General features: G+C 38.6%; 1 protein-coding gene and 1 pseudogene across 9 annotated transcripts in view; both read left to right on the top strand.

Annotated features, from left to right (window-relative positions):
- CTNNA3 (catenin alpha 3) overlaps positions 1-14110 on the top strand; it is a 1832183-nt gene that overhangs the window by 1026828 nt on the left and 791245 nt on the right. The window lies entirely within an intron of this gene.
- LOC103887574 lies at positions 5659-12761 on the top strand (annotated as a pseudogene).

Genomic DNA, 14110 nt, shown 5'->3' with positions numbered 1-14110 from the left:
TGGGAGTTAATTGAATCGTGGAGGCAGTTACCCCCATGTTCCTGTTCTCATAGTAGTGACTGAATTCTCACGAGATCTGATGGTTTTTATAAGGGGCTTTTCCGTCTTCGCTTCGCACTTCTTCTTGCCACCATGTGAAGGAGATGTTTGCTTCTCCTTTCACCATGATTGTAAGTTTTCTAGGCCTCCTCAGCCATGCTTAACTGTGAGTCAGTTAAACCTCTTTTCTTTGTAAATGAACCAGTCTCGAGTATGTCTTTATTACCATGTGAGAACAGACTAATCAGGGTACAAAGCCAAGTGGATGGCTTTTCCAAGGAGAAAATAATTTCCAAGGAGAAAATAATGTAGTGCCAAATTAGAAGGAAGTTGTTCCTCCTTTGCTAAAACTATCTTTATGCCAATTTACAGAGAGAGAGATCTAGCTTTTTCTCTGTGTTGTTGCCTACCTCCAAGCTCATAGTAGGTTGCTCAGTGTATTTCCTGAATAAATGAATAAACACCCAGTCTAGCTGATTCAAATCTGTAGGATATGTTGCATGGACAACCTCTCCAAGCCCCCTACTGGCATAGCAAAGGAAGAGCATAACCTGGGCAAATTGAGTCAATTATTTCCCCTGAAGTTAAATCTAGATGTTACAAACAGCTATTATGAACTTTATTTAAATTTAATCTGGTAGCAGTGTTTTTATTACTATTAGTTTGAGCATAAGAGCTAATTTTCTGAACTTTACAAATCACTTTGAAGGGAAGATTTTCTCTTGTTCACCCAAAACTGTTACATTTAAGGTCATGTCATGTGAATCCTAGCCAGGCAGGAAAGCTCAGAGCTCAGGAGCTATTCATTAGTATTCTTTAGTTTGGAATGTTATCCTGAAACTCCACTTTCCAAATATAAATTAACCTGAATAAACCATTGTTGGTAGCAAAGTGTTAAATATGTTCACTTTTTCCCCTTTTCCATAGCAAAAGCATGGGCAATACACCATGATAAAGTGATTGGATAATTATTGTTTTAGCCAGAGAAAGTGAAGTTTATGTTTTACTCTGCTTCAGAAAGCTATGTTAAAAATTTCTCATCAAAATGTTTTCTGAATATTCATATAAATTTGAAGAGTTTTGCAAAACAAAAATGTGGTTGTAGTCCTTAGTTATTAACAGCTTTTGCAGCAGTTTACAGACAAAATGGAGCGAGAGACTTACATGCCAGAGTTATGCTTAAATTTCCGAGGAAATAATGAAGTAGGGAAGACACAAAAAGAAGGAAGGGAGGGAGAGAAGGAGGGAATAAAAAAAAAAGCGTGTCACTGGGAAAGTCACCCATATTCGCTGAAGTTTGCTTTGACTTAAATGTGCTAATTGAACTAAGCCAAAATGTGTTGTCTCCCAATTCATTAGCAATATTGTAATTAAAAGAGCACCTTCAGTTCTAGAGGGTAATGACCTTTTTAATTGAACTTGGGGATTCAGATTGCTGTTGAATAGTAGTGAATTTAAATGCTGAATTCAAACGCCAAATTTTCTTCTGGTAAATGTACAATTAGGAATCAAATGTGAATTCCCCTAGCAATTTGATCCTGCTTTTATATATGGCCTTCCTTGGATTTGAGAGGAAGACTGAATCTATTGAAAAATTTATTGTGTGTTTGGCCCTTGACTGATCCATAATAATTAATTCTCCAAAAGAAAAGTTGTCACATAATTGGAAAATACTTAAATGTTATAAAATATTACCTTAAAACAATCACTATTTGTACTTTCCTAGGGCTTCTTGTTATCTCTGATTATATAAACATGCATTTTTGCATAGTTTTAATCAGAGTAGTTTTTAGGATCAAATGCTAAACTACTGAAACAAACAAATAAAATAAGATTCAATAGCTCAGACAAGATAGAAGTTTATTTTTCTCACATAACAGTTGCAAATGATTACTCTGGGTTAGCAGTGCCTTCCTTCCACATAGTCACTCAGGGTCTTATTCTGATAGTGCCTCTGCCTTCTTCACCATGTGATATCAAAGATCACTCTGGTTCTCATTATTCCAGCTCATAGGAAGAGATCAGGGGAATGTGAAGACAGGACTAGTCTTTTTTTTTTTTATTTTAAGTTCAGGGGTGCATGTGCAAAATGTATAGGTTTGTTACATAGGTAAACATGTGTCATGGTGGTTTGCTGCACAGATCATCTCAACATCTAGGTAGTAAGCCCAGCATCCATTAGCTGTTCTTCTTGATGCACTCCCTCCCCCCACCCCACCCCTACAGGCTCCAGTGTGTGTTGTTACCCGCCACTATGTGTCCTTGTGTTCTCATCATTCAGCTCCCACTTACAAGTGAGAACATGCAGTGTTTAGTTTTCTGTTCCTTCGTTAGTCTGCTGAGGATAATGGCTTTCAACTCCATCCATGTCCCTGCAAATGACATGATCTCATTCCTTTTTATGGCTGCATAGTATTCCATGGTGTATATGTATCACATTTTCTTTATTCAGTCTGTCATTAACAGGCATTTAGGTTGACTCCATGTCTTTGTTATTGTGACTCATGCTGCAATGAATACATGAATACATATATCTTTATAATAGAATGTTTTTAAAATTTTTTTAATTTCCATAGGTTTCTGGGGAACACGTGGTGTTTGGTTACATGAGTAAGTTCTTTTGTGGTGTTTTGTGAGATGTTGGTGCACTCATCACCCAAGCAATGTACACTGTACCCAATTTGTGTCTTTTATCCCTCGCCCCCTTCCACCCTTTCCCCTGAGTCCCCAAAGTTCATTGTATCATTCTTATGCCTTTGCATCCTCATAGCTTAGCTCCTGCTTATAAGTGAGAACATACAATGTTTGGTTTTCCATTCCTGAGTTATTTCACTTAGAATAATGGTCTCCAATTCCATCGACATTGCTGTGAACATAATAGAATAATTTATATTTCTTTGGGTATATACCCAATAATGAGATTGCTGGGTCAAATGGTATTTCTGCCTCTAGATCTTTGAGGAATTGCCACACTGTCTTCTACAATTGTTGAACTAATTTGCACTCTCACCACCAGTGTAAAAGTGTTCCTTTTTCTCTGTAACCTCGCCAGCATCTGTTGTTTTTTGACTTTTTTTTAAACACAGTCTCATCTGTCACCCAGGCTGGAGTGCAGTGGTGATCTTGGCTCACTGCAAGCTCTGCCTCTCGGGTTCACACTATTCTCCTGCCTCAGCCTCCTGAGTAGCTGGGACTACAGGTACCTGCCACCACGCTCAGCTACTTTTTTGTATTTTTAGTAGAAATGGGGTTTCACCGTGCTAGCCAAGATGGTCTTGATCTACTGACCTTGTGATATGCCTGCCTTGGCCTCCCAAAGTGCTGGGATTACAGGTGTGAGCCACTGCGCCTGGTCTTGACTTTTTAATTATAGCTATTCTGACTGGCATGAGATGGTATTTCTTTGTGGTTTTGATTTACATTTCTCTAATGATCAGTGATGTCAAGCTGTTTTTCATGTGTTTGTTGGCTCCATGTATGTCTTCTTTTGACAAATGTCTGTTCATGTCCACTTTTTATAATACTGGTACAAGAACAGACACATAGACCAATGGAACAGAATAGATAACTCAGAAATAAGACCACACACTTACAACCATCTAATCTTAGACAAACTTGACAAAAACAAGTAATGGGGAAAGGAGTCCTTATTTAATAAATCATGCTGAGAGTGCTGGCTAGTCATATGCAGAAAATTGAAGCTGGACCCCTTCCTTATACCATATACAAAAATTGACTCAAGATTGATTAAAAACTTAAATAAGACTGGATGCCGTGGCTCACGCCTGTAATCTCAGCACTTTGGGAGGCACAGGTGGGAAGATCACTTGAGGTCAGGAGTTCAAGATCAGCCTGGCAAACATGATGAAACCCTATCTCTACTAAAAATACAAAAATTAGCCAGGCATGGTGGTGCACACCTGTAATTCCAGCTGTTCGAGAGCCAGAGGTATGAGAATCACTTGAACATGGGAAACAGAAGCTGCAGTGACAGAGGTTGCGCCACTGTACTGCAGCCTGGGTGACAGAGTGAGACTCTGCCAAAAAAAAAAAAAAAACAAACAAAAAAAACAAATGAAAAACCTAAAACTGTAATATAAAAACACTAGAAGAAAATCTAGGCAATGCCATTCAGGACATAGGCATGGGGCAAAGATTTCATGATGAAAACACCCAAAGCAATTTCAGCAAAAGCAAAAATTGACAAATGAGATCTAAGTAAACTAAAGAGCTTCTACACAGCAAAATAAACTATCATCAGACTAAACAGATAACCTATCGAATGGGAGAAACTTTTTACAATCTATCCATCTGACAAAGGTCTAATATCCAGAGTGTACAAGGAACTTAAAACAAATGTACAAGAAAGATAGAGGGCTGGTCTTAAGGGCATCAGTGTCACACATTATTTCTGCTTACCATCTACTGAAATTAGAAGGTAAGCAGAAATGACTCACATGACTCCTCCCAACCACAAGCTAGACTGGGAAATGTAGTGTTTCTGGTAGGTACTTGCAAATCTACACATCTGTTACTAGTAATGAAGGAAAAACTGGATTTTATGGCTAGCTAATGGCTTTGTCAATATGTATATGCAATATTGTCTTCTTTCTGAAGTAACATTATTTCATAAACAATATGCCCTTCATTTAGTTAAGGATATGATGTAAGTGTCCTACTACTTTTAATTCTGAAATTTTGTCACATTAATAAAGCTTTAAATTAAAATGTGACTTTTTATACCCTAAATAAATCCACAAACATCTCCTTTATCACATTTGAATTAAAAGCTTTACATTTGTATGTCAAACCTTACACCATAACTTATCTTCCAAATTTTATTTTAAAATTCCCTATTACTTGATGTGCATTTGTTCCTAGACAAGTGGACTATTGGTTTCACAAATTATTTTCTAACACACTGTAAATTTTTCTGCTATACAATGAATGAGTTCACAACATTGATTAAAGCTACTGCTGAATTCAACATTCCACTCATTAATTTACTAAAACTTCTATTTTTAGCTATGTACTACTTCTCTATAGATTTATCCCACCAGTTGAATTTTTAAAGGAATAACTTCTCCAAAAGAAATATTTCTTAATTATTAATATCAAGGAATGGACAACTGGGTTATTGTATATGATCATTATCATAGTATCCTCTGAAAGTTTATCACTAACCTATATGTCTAGCAAAGAAAGATGTTCTTGTTTAATGAAATATGATCTGCATTGAGTTTTGTCAACATTATTTATTTTTCCCCTTGACTAGTTTAAAAGAGTTATAAATTATATTCTATACTTTAATAGGCAGATAGACTAATTTTTCAAATATTAGTCCATTTTTACTAACTCTTGTAAATATAACTGTTGCTCTTCTTTTTTTTTTTTTTTTTTTTTTTTGAGACAGAGTCTCGCTCTGTTGCCCAGGCTGGAGTGCAGTGGCCGGATCTCAGCTCACTGCAAGCTCCGCCTTCCGGGTTCACGCCATTCTCCTGCCTCAGCCTCCTGAGTAGCTGGGACTACAGGCGCCCGTCACCTCGCCCGGCTAGTTTTTTGTATTTTTTAGTAGAGACGGGGTTTCACCGTGTTAGCCAGGATGGTCTCGATCTCCTGACCTCGTGATCCGCCCGTCTCGGCCTCCCAAAGTGCTGGGATACTGTTGCTCTTCTTGATATTTTTTCCTAGAAAACTTTTTTTTAAATGTTTGTATCACAAGATCTTCAGATTTAGAGTTGAAAGGAATCCTGAAAGTAATCTAATTTTAGTTCTGAAGCTTGACTTTCCTCTTTTATATTCTTCCAAGTGGTTATTTAGCCTTTGCATAAGCAATTTCTAGGATAGGAAAATTACTGTCTCCCATAACACTCAATTCCATCTTTTAACATCTTTGACATATGACTGTTAGCATTACTTCTTGGCAAACACCTATGAAATTTAAAGCATTATGCTAGTGCTCTTAAACATGTTCTCTTAGGTAATCCTTATACCAGCCTTATTGTTGACATGATTTATAGTTTGAAAAAATAAGCTCAAAGAGGTTTTATATTTAGGGTCACATTGCTAGTTGATTGAAGGTGAAATTTTCTACTGGATGTATCAGATCATATGTCCATGCTTTTTTCAATAAGATGAGTTGTCTTTACTTACATGTGAAAAAAATCTGTCTTCCCAACAGCCTACTGGGCTACTGGTTTTCAAACATACAGTAGATGAGTTCACGGCATGAGTTAAACATCGGTTACTCTATGTTTAAAGTTCTTCCTGGCAACAATTCTTGAAATATTTGAAGTCAGCCCTCATGTATTCGATATGCTTCCTCTTCTCTGAGGTGCATTTTATAGTTCCTTCAAATGGTTACTTTTTGCTCTTATATTGTCTGAGCCACTCGTGTCTAAATGCTTTCCAGTTTATTTTTTGGTAATACCACTCCAAGTAATGTTCAAAATAGAATGTAATATTCTTGGATTGGCCAAACTAGCAAACTGTAACATGGGATTACCATCTCAATTGTTATAGGAACTTTATTAATGTAGTCCGATTGAATTAGCTCAGCAAACCACATTGTAGCATTCATTTCTGTTAAGTTTAAGGTTGGCATATAATTTTATATATTAATAAGTTGGTGAGATATTGGCTTTACATTTTGAATTATATCATATTTATTCTTTCTAATTTCCTGTTTTATCCTTTGAAAAGAGCCCATGAAATTCTTTGTCCACTCTGATTTTTGTGTCCTGAAATTTCCATGTCATTGCAATGAAAAATAATCAAAGTATGGCTGCACTAAAAGGAGAATATTTCTAAAATGTAAAGCACTTTGCAAAAGCACTCAACATACATTCTTTCTAGCTCTTATAACTACATTATAATGTGGGTATTAGCATACATATTTTGCTCATTACAATTTAGTAATTTGTTCAAGTCCATAAAGAAAGAAGTTTAGAGGAGATGAATCCACCCATATCTGTTTTGTTTTTCCTGCAATGTCATAATGATATTGATAAGTATGTGTTATCCTAAAGGACTAACTAACCAGAAATAGATTATAGAAAACACTTGGTGATATCTTTAGTATTAGGTCAACTTCCAAGGGACATGCAACACTTGTGCTAGAAGTGAGAGAGGTGAAAATCATTGTATTACAATATCTGAAATAAACATGCCTGTGATTTGTGAAACAAGTGAGGTTTGCTTTCCATATCCAAGTTTGGACCGTTGCTTCATGCATCTAAAAGCAGATAGATCAACATTACATTATCTTGTACTTCATATAGCTCAAACATATTTGAATCTTCATATCTGCCACTGTGACAAACTGTCTGTGTTTGTCTGGGAAGGTATCAAAAGTAGAGTAACCGGGCAATGTTATTATGCCAATGTAGAATTGCTAGTGTATATTTACTCTTGATTCTAAGTTGGCAGAGGGCATTAGAGCTCCACTTCACAGCACTTTAGCAATGATACATGGGTTTATTGTGTCCATCAACTTCATTTACTGGAAAATCAGATACCTGGTCTTAACCTCGTTGACTCTGCTTAAAGGTAGACCCCTTAATTTTATCTTCCCCATATCAGCAATCCAGGTCTATAGGAGATGGTTTGTAAATGAGTTGTAGTCTCTAGAAACAAGGCAAAGATCATCTAAAGCATATTAGTGCTAGATCTCTTAATATTTCTTTCTCCAGATTTTTAGATCTTAAGACAGAAAAACACCTACAGTTGGCCTTAGTATTTGTGGGTTCCATATTCATGTGTTTAACCAACTACAGATGAAAAATGTGGCTAGGCCTATAGTAGTTGTGTGTGTACTGAACATGTACAAACTTTTCCTTTCTTGTCATGATTCCCTACACAATGCAGTGTACAAATAACAACTGTTTGCATACCATATACATTGAGTTATAAAATATAAGTAATCCAGAGATGATTTAAAGTAAATAGGAGGATGTACATAGGTTTTATGCAAATACTACATCATTGTATATAAGAGACTTCAGCATCCATGAATTTTGGTGTCCATGGGAGTCCTGGAACCAGTCTCCACATTGAAACAGAATAATGACTGTATATTTCTTCAAATCCCTTTACAATACTGAGAACAGTGCTCAGGATATAGTAGGCTACATATACACATATTCGTTGATTACGGGTTTAACTTTCTAATTTATTGGTCTCAGAAATAGTGAGATAAAATATTGAAACAATGTTGATGTAGGGATTTTCACACGTAATTTTAACTTCTCTTTCCAAAGTATGTTGAGAGTTTTTGTCCTAAATGTATACAGTATCAACACATACATATATACACAAATTATTCCACGAAGCTTTTAAATTTCGAGATGATTTCCCTTATCACTTAGCACATTTCTTCTCACTGTCAACTGGTGTGTGCTAAGGGAATGCAAATTAACTGTATTATTAATTTAAGTAAGACATAATTAGTAAGGTAAATCTTCTGCCAAAAACCACATAACACATTCCAGGGCCAAATATAAATGAGCTATGATTAGCCTGCTGTTCCCCTTTATTAGTTCAGATTAATGGTGTATTCCCTGTGGGTATAAAGATGCACAACCATGTGTTTTCTAAGGGTCTTAGGACCATTTGTTAACTGCAGTGGGAACTTCACATCTCACTATCTTGTGAGGACTTCCTGGTATTTAATCAATGTGAGAAAGGAGGACAAGTATCAATTGATTAGAAAGCATGAATAGGGTTTGTAAGCAGAACATTTAATGAGCTAACTAAATTTCTCTACCAGTCAATAGCAAACATGGGCTCCCTTCATGCAAGTACTGCATCGTTTCTTCTCCTGCCTGGTACCATTATCCAGACTGTGAATAGCATTGTTGTCAGAGAGCACTTTCAGAAGCATTCTTGACTAGAGGAAACACAGGGAGTAGCAATCCATTAATGAAGCAGATTCACATCGATTAATTGCATTCTACTTCCTCTGTTCAGGCCTGTAGCACAGCTCTAGAAAGGGAAAAAATATGATGCAAGGAAGAGAAAAGCCCTCAAATTAAATTTTCAAGTCTGATTTATGAGACTCCTCTGAAAATCTAGTTTTTTTCTAATTTCAGTTATTTGTTTCTCTGCTTCCCTGACAAGGCTGTTCTAACACCGCCTGGATTTTGGCTTTTTGCCTGCCTCATTCCTTTCTTGGCTTGTTCTCATTACAGAACTTTTGCCTGATAGGAGTGAAGACCCTTGAAACTGGGAATCCAGACTATATAGAGCAAAACCTATTGCTGGCAATGGTCAGTTAAGAGACAACACAGGCTATTAACTGATGCTGTTGTTTTCTGGTAGCCATTGTGGGGCACTGCATGTGTGCCATTATTCACAATCAGGGTCATCATTCTAGCTCCTTCTGGGATTCATTTTTATCAAGAACAAGTAAGTGAGATGACTATAGAGTGTGCTGTTCAATGAACTGGCATTTAGGATTTTTTTTGATGACCTTAGTCCTTCCTAATTGTGTTTTGTGGCTATAAGGCCAAGTGATTTAGGCCTGTGTGTGTGCACAAGGGTACAATTTGGAGTATTAACTATAGTGCTATTGCTTCCATTTGTAGAGGATTGTAGGATTTAGAAAACTGGCCCTTGGGTAGGATGGTAGCAGCATCTTCCATTAATAGCCATAAAAGTCAGGAATACTTCAAAAACATTTCAAAAGATAAAAAAGAGAAAACATATGTTACTAGAAACAACTATCATATATCTCATACCCTGCATAAAGAGAGAATCATTAACAGCTATTTTTATATTCAAATCATTATGAAGTTGTGATCTGCAGAGTCAGCTCCTTTCTCTCCCCTCCTCTCCCTTTTCTTTATTCTTTCTTGCTAGGCAGGATCAGGTTAAAAAGAAAATCCATGAAAACCAACAAGGGTGGCTAAGAAGCTAGAATGATAGAGCAGAAAAGACTTCTTTTCTGAATGATAGAGCAGAAAAGGCCAGAATCACCTGGCCTCACACTGTGATTGGACAGAAGAGACACTGACTTTCCTGGACTCACTTGAGTCTCAATCCTGAACAAGGACTGTGATGCCAAGCCTCTGTCTACTCAAGAGCCACGCTTCCCTCAACCCCCACAACCCCAGGACAGATCTGATTCTTATTACTCTACAGTTGCTTGAAACTTCTTATAAGTTTACAGTTGTGCCTATGAGCAAAGACTTAAAATGAAGACAGTCCTAGAGAAGTACCCTCAGGAATACACTGTTGATGTCAGAGCTTTAGAACCACAAATTTGGATGGAGGGTCACTGGAAAAAGTGACCACAGATGCAGAGTGTAACAGCAAGTATTAAGTGTGTGTGTGTGTGTGTGTGTGTGTGTGTGTGTGTGTGTGTGTGTGGCGGGGTGCGGGGAGGGAGTTGATAAACCTGACTTTGTATGGAAAGAATCACATCTGGCTTGAGTCTCCCAGTGGATGTCACTTCTTTTAACTTGTAGGTTTACTTACACTCAGAAAAATCTAGTCTCCCAAATTGCCTAGGAAGCTAGCACCAATTCTCTGTTTATGAAAACATCAACCACAGTTTAGCATTTTAATTGAAAGAAAAGATAGCTGATAAATTCAACTTGGTTATAATACCCTCAAGTGCTATGATATGCTTCTCTAAGTTTCCTAATGTCACTCATGATCCATGCTCTTGAAACAGCATGACGTAATGTCAGGAATGCTGAGTTTGGAGTAGAATATCTCTGTTATACCACTTATGGTTTTTAAGGTTTTTTATTCCTATTAATCTGTCAAATGGGTATGACATCAAGAGGATTAACAGTGATGCCCATAAAGTGCCTAACACAGTGCTTGACCTTACTGGGGATTCAGTAAGTAAGAGCAGGTATTGTTTGTTGCTCTTGTTTTATTATTAACAGTAGTAATGAAGAGCCCTCTTGCTGCTCCCACTTTCTGTTTTTATGGTGTCCCAAACATTCCCCAGCAGGGCAGCCTCTCTTGCTCCCTTCTGCCTGATGTCTTTTCTTACCAACCCAGAATATTCATCATTCTTACCAGGCACCTGGAGGAAGGAAGCCTCTAGTTCCTCTCTGGTTTGCCTGGTTATCACAGCTTTCTCAGCTGAGCCTTCAGTGAGGAATCATGGTCCTTCTCTAGAACACTAGTTTCCACATTTTATGGTTATTTATGCCCATTAGTAAAATGGTGTTGAGGCTATACTCCTAATATATGTTTATTTATTTATAAATAATACATATGCACTACTATACTAATAAGTAAAACAAAGAAATTTTATAAACATTGGAATGGAAACGGTACATTCAGTTGTTTTCTTATATGTTGTCATGGCTCATCTTGCACACCTTCTGGGGTGCACAGCTTGAAAAGCATTGCTCGAGGGGATTATCATGTTTTTGTAAACTAGACTGTCTTACCCATAAACCAAGTACCTCAGTCATCGTCCAGAAAATGCCTTCCACACCCTTGGGTCTCTTTCCATGAGGAAATCCCATGGCCTGTCTCTGCAGCATCTGAACTATCACTCTAGCCCTCATGCTGGCCCTCTGACCCAGTGCTTCTGCATTTTGTCTGTACATGTGATTCGCCTGGGGACTGGTTCAAAATGTCTGTGGCCCATCTCACACCAATTAAATAAAAATATTGGCAGGTGCAGGGCCCGTCTCTGGGATCCTCCAGGCCTGGTGGTTTTGTCCGTAAGCGCCCGGGTGTTGGGGTGGGAGAAAGAAGGGAGGCACTCAAGGACCCAAGTTTCTTCATCATGGGGGATGAGGTCCATTGGTGCAGGAGCCCTGGGGGCTGCTGCCTTGGCATTGCTGCTGGCCAACACAGACGTGTTTTTGTCCAAGCCCCAGAAAGCAGCACTGGAGTACCTGAAGGACATAGACCTGAAAACACTAGAGAAGGAACCAAGAACTTTGAAAGCAAAGGAGCTATGGGAAAAAAATGGAGCTGTGATTATGGCCATGCGGAGGCCAGGCTGTTTCCTTGTCTAGAGGAAGTTGCGGGTCTGTCCTCCCTGAAACACATGTTGGACAAGCTGGGCGTCCCCCTCTATGCAGTTGTAAAGGAGCACATCAGGACCGAAGTGAAGGATTTCCAGCCTTATTTCAAAGGAGAAATCTTCCTGGATGAAAAGAAAAAGTTCTATGGTCCACAAAGGCAGAAGATGATGTTTATGGGATTTATCCATCTGGGAGTGTGGTACAACTTCTTCCGAGCCTGGAATGAAGGCTTCTCTGGAAACCTGGAAGGAGAAGGCTTCATCCATCCACGAGTTTTCGTGGTGTGATCAGGAAAGCAGGGCATTCTTCTCAAGCACTGAGAAAAAGAACTGAAGACACAGTAAACCTACTTTCTGTTCTGGAAGCTGCTAAGATGATCAAACCACAGACTTTGGCCTCAGAGAACACATGATTGTATGAAACTGCCCAACTTAGGGATAACCAGGGGCATTCACCTGTATTCTGTTTCCACTTATGTCCCTAGGGAGTGAGAAACCCATTGATACTCTACTCTTAGTATGGATTATTAATGTATTTTAATATTCTGTTTAGGCCCAGTTAGGCAAAATAGCCCCAAAACAAGATGGACAAAAATCTGAAAAACTAATGAGGATTATTAAGCTAAAACCTAGAAAATACGAGGCTTAAAATTGACTTAAAATCACTGCACTCCGGCCTGGGTGCAGTGGCTCACACCTGTAATCCCAGCACTTTGGGAGGCCGAGGTTAGCAGGTCACTTGAGGTTGGGAGTTCGAGAACAGCCTGGGCAACATGACGAAACCCCGACTCTACTAAAAATACAAAAATCAGTCGGGTGTGGTGGCACGCACCTGTAGTCCCAGCTACTCGGGAGGCTGAGGCAGGAGAATCACTTGAGCCTGGGAGGTGGAAGTTGCAGTGAGCCGAGATCACACTGCCTTCCAGCCTGGGTGACAGAGATTCCATCCCCCCCCACAAAAAAAATTGATTGCTGTACCTCATTACAAATGTATATGGTGTTTGAGTGCTGTTGCTTGAAATTATTTTTCTTTTCAGTTCTTAAAAAATCCAAGAAAAGTTGACGATTGACTTGAAGATTACAGAATTTAAGGTTTTTTGGTAAATAAATAAATAAATAAATAAATAAATAGATAAATAAATTTGTGGGTCTGCCCTGAGGCGGTGAAGGGCCTCTTTTGTTTAGCCCAGTGAGCTGTTGGACTGGAGTAGGAAACCATTTACCATAGGTCCTGATCAACACTCCCATTCTGGGAAGCTGGGGCCTCAGAGACTACTGGAGAGCAGGTCTTTTTGATTTTTCTTTCTTTTCTTTTCTTGTTTTGAGACAGAGTCACTCTCTGTCACCCAGGCTGGAGTGTAGTGGCACGATCTTGGCTCACTGCAACTTCTGCCTCCAAGTTCAAGCAATTCTCCTGCCTCAGCCTCCCAAGTAGCTCAGATTACAGGCACCCATCATCACACCCAGCTTTTTTTTTTTTTGTATTTTTAGTAGGGATAGTGTTTCACCATGTTGGCCAGGCTGATCTCGAACTCCTGACCTCAGGTGATCCACCCACCTCAGTCTACCAAAGTGCTGAGATTATAGGCATGAGCCACTGTGCCTGGCCTAGAACAGGTGTCCTTTGCCTACCTTCCTTCTGTTTTCCTCAGTCACATTAGAGAGAGAAGGGTCTTGCTCCAAATCCCATTCTGGAAAAGGCAACCTGATACAGTTTTGTCCAGGACCCACCAAACGTGCACAGCAATGGCCCTATCAATGTATTGCAAATGAAAGGATGAGTTGAGTTAAGTTTTGCTTTGCTCTCCGGCTGTTTATAAAGCAAGCTTGGGAATCAACCAGAGTGGATGATTGACAGGAGGAAGGGAGGAAGGCATAAAAGGTGACTGCCTTCACCTTCTTACCTTCAAAATAGCCTTCTATTTATCTCTTTTCTCCCTTCTTCTGTCTTTCATTTTTTTTTTTTTTTTTAACTGAAAGTGAGGTAAGGAGAGAGAAGGTCTTTCCAATATTTTCCTTAGCATCATGAGACATCCCAATTCAGAGTGAAATAAACATTTAATTACCTGGAGT

This window comes from Papio anubis, chromosome 11 (assembly GCF_008728515.1).
Source record: "Papio anubis isolate 15944 chromosome 11, Panubis1.0, whole genome shotgun sequence".
NCBI lineage: Eukaryota > Metazoa > Chordata > Mammalia > Primates > Cercopithecidae > Papio > Papio anubis.
This window is presented reverse-complemented; position numbering and strand designations above follow the sequence as displayed.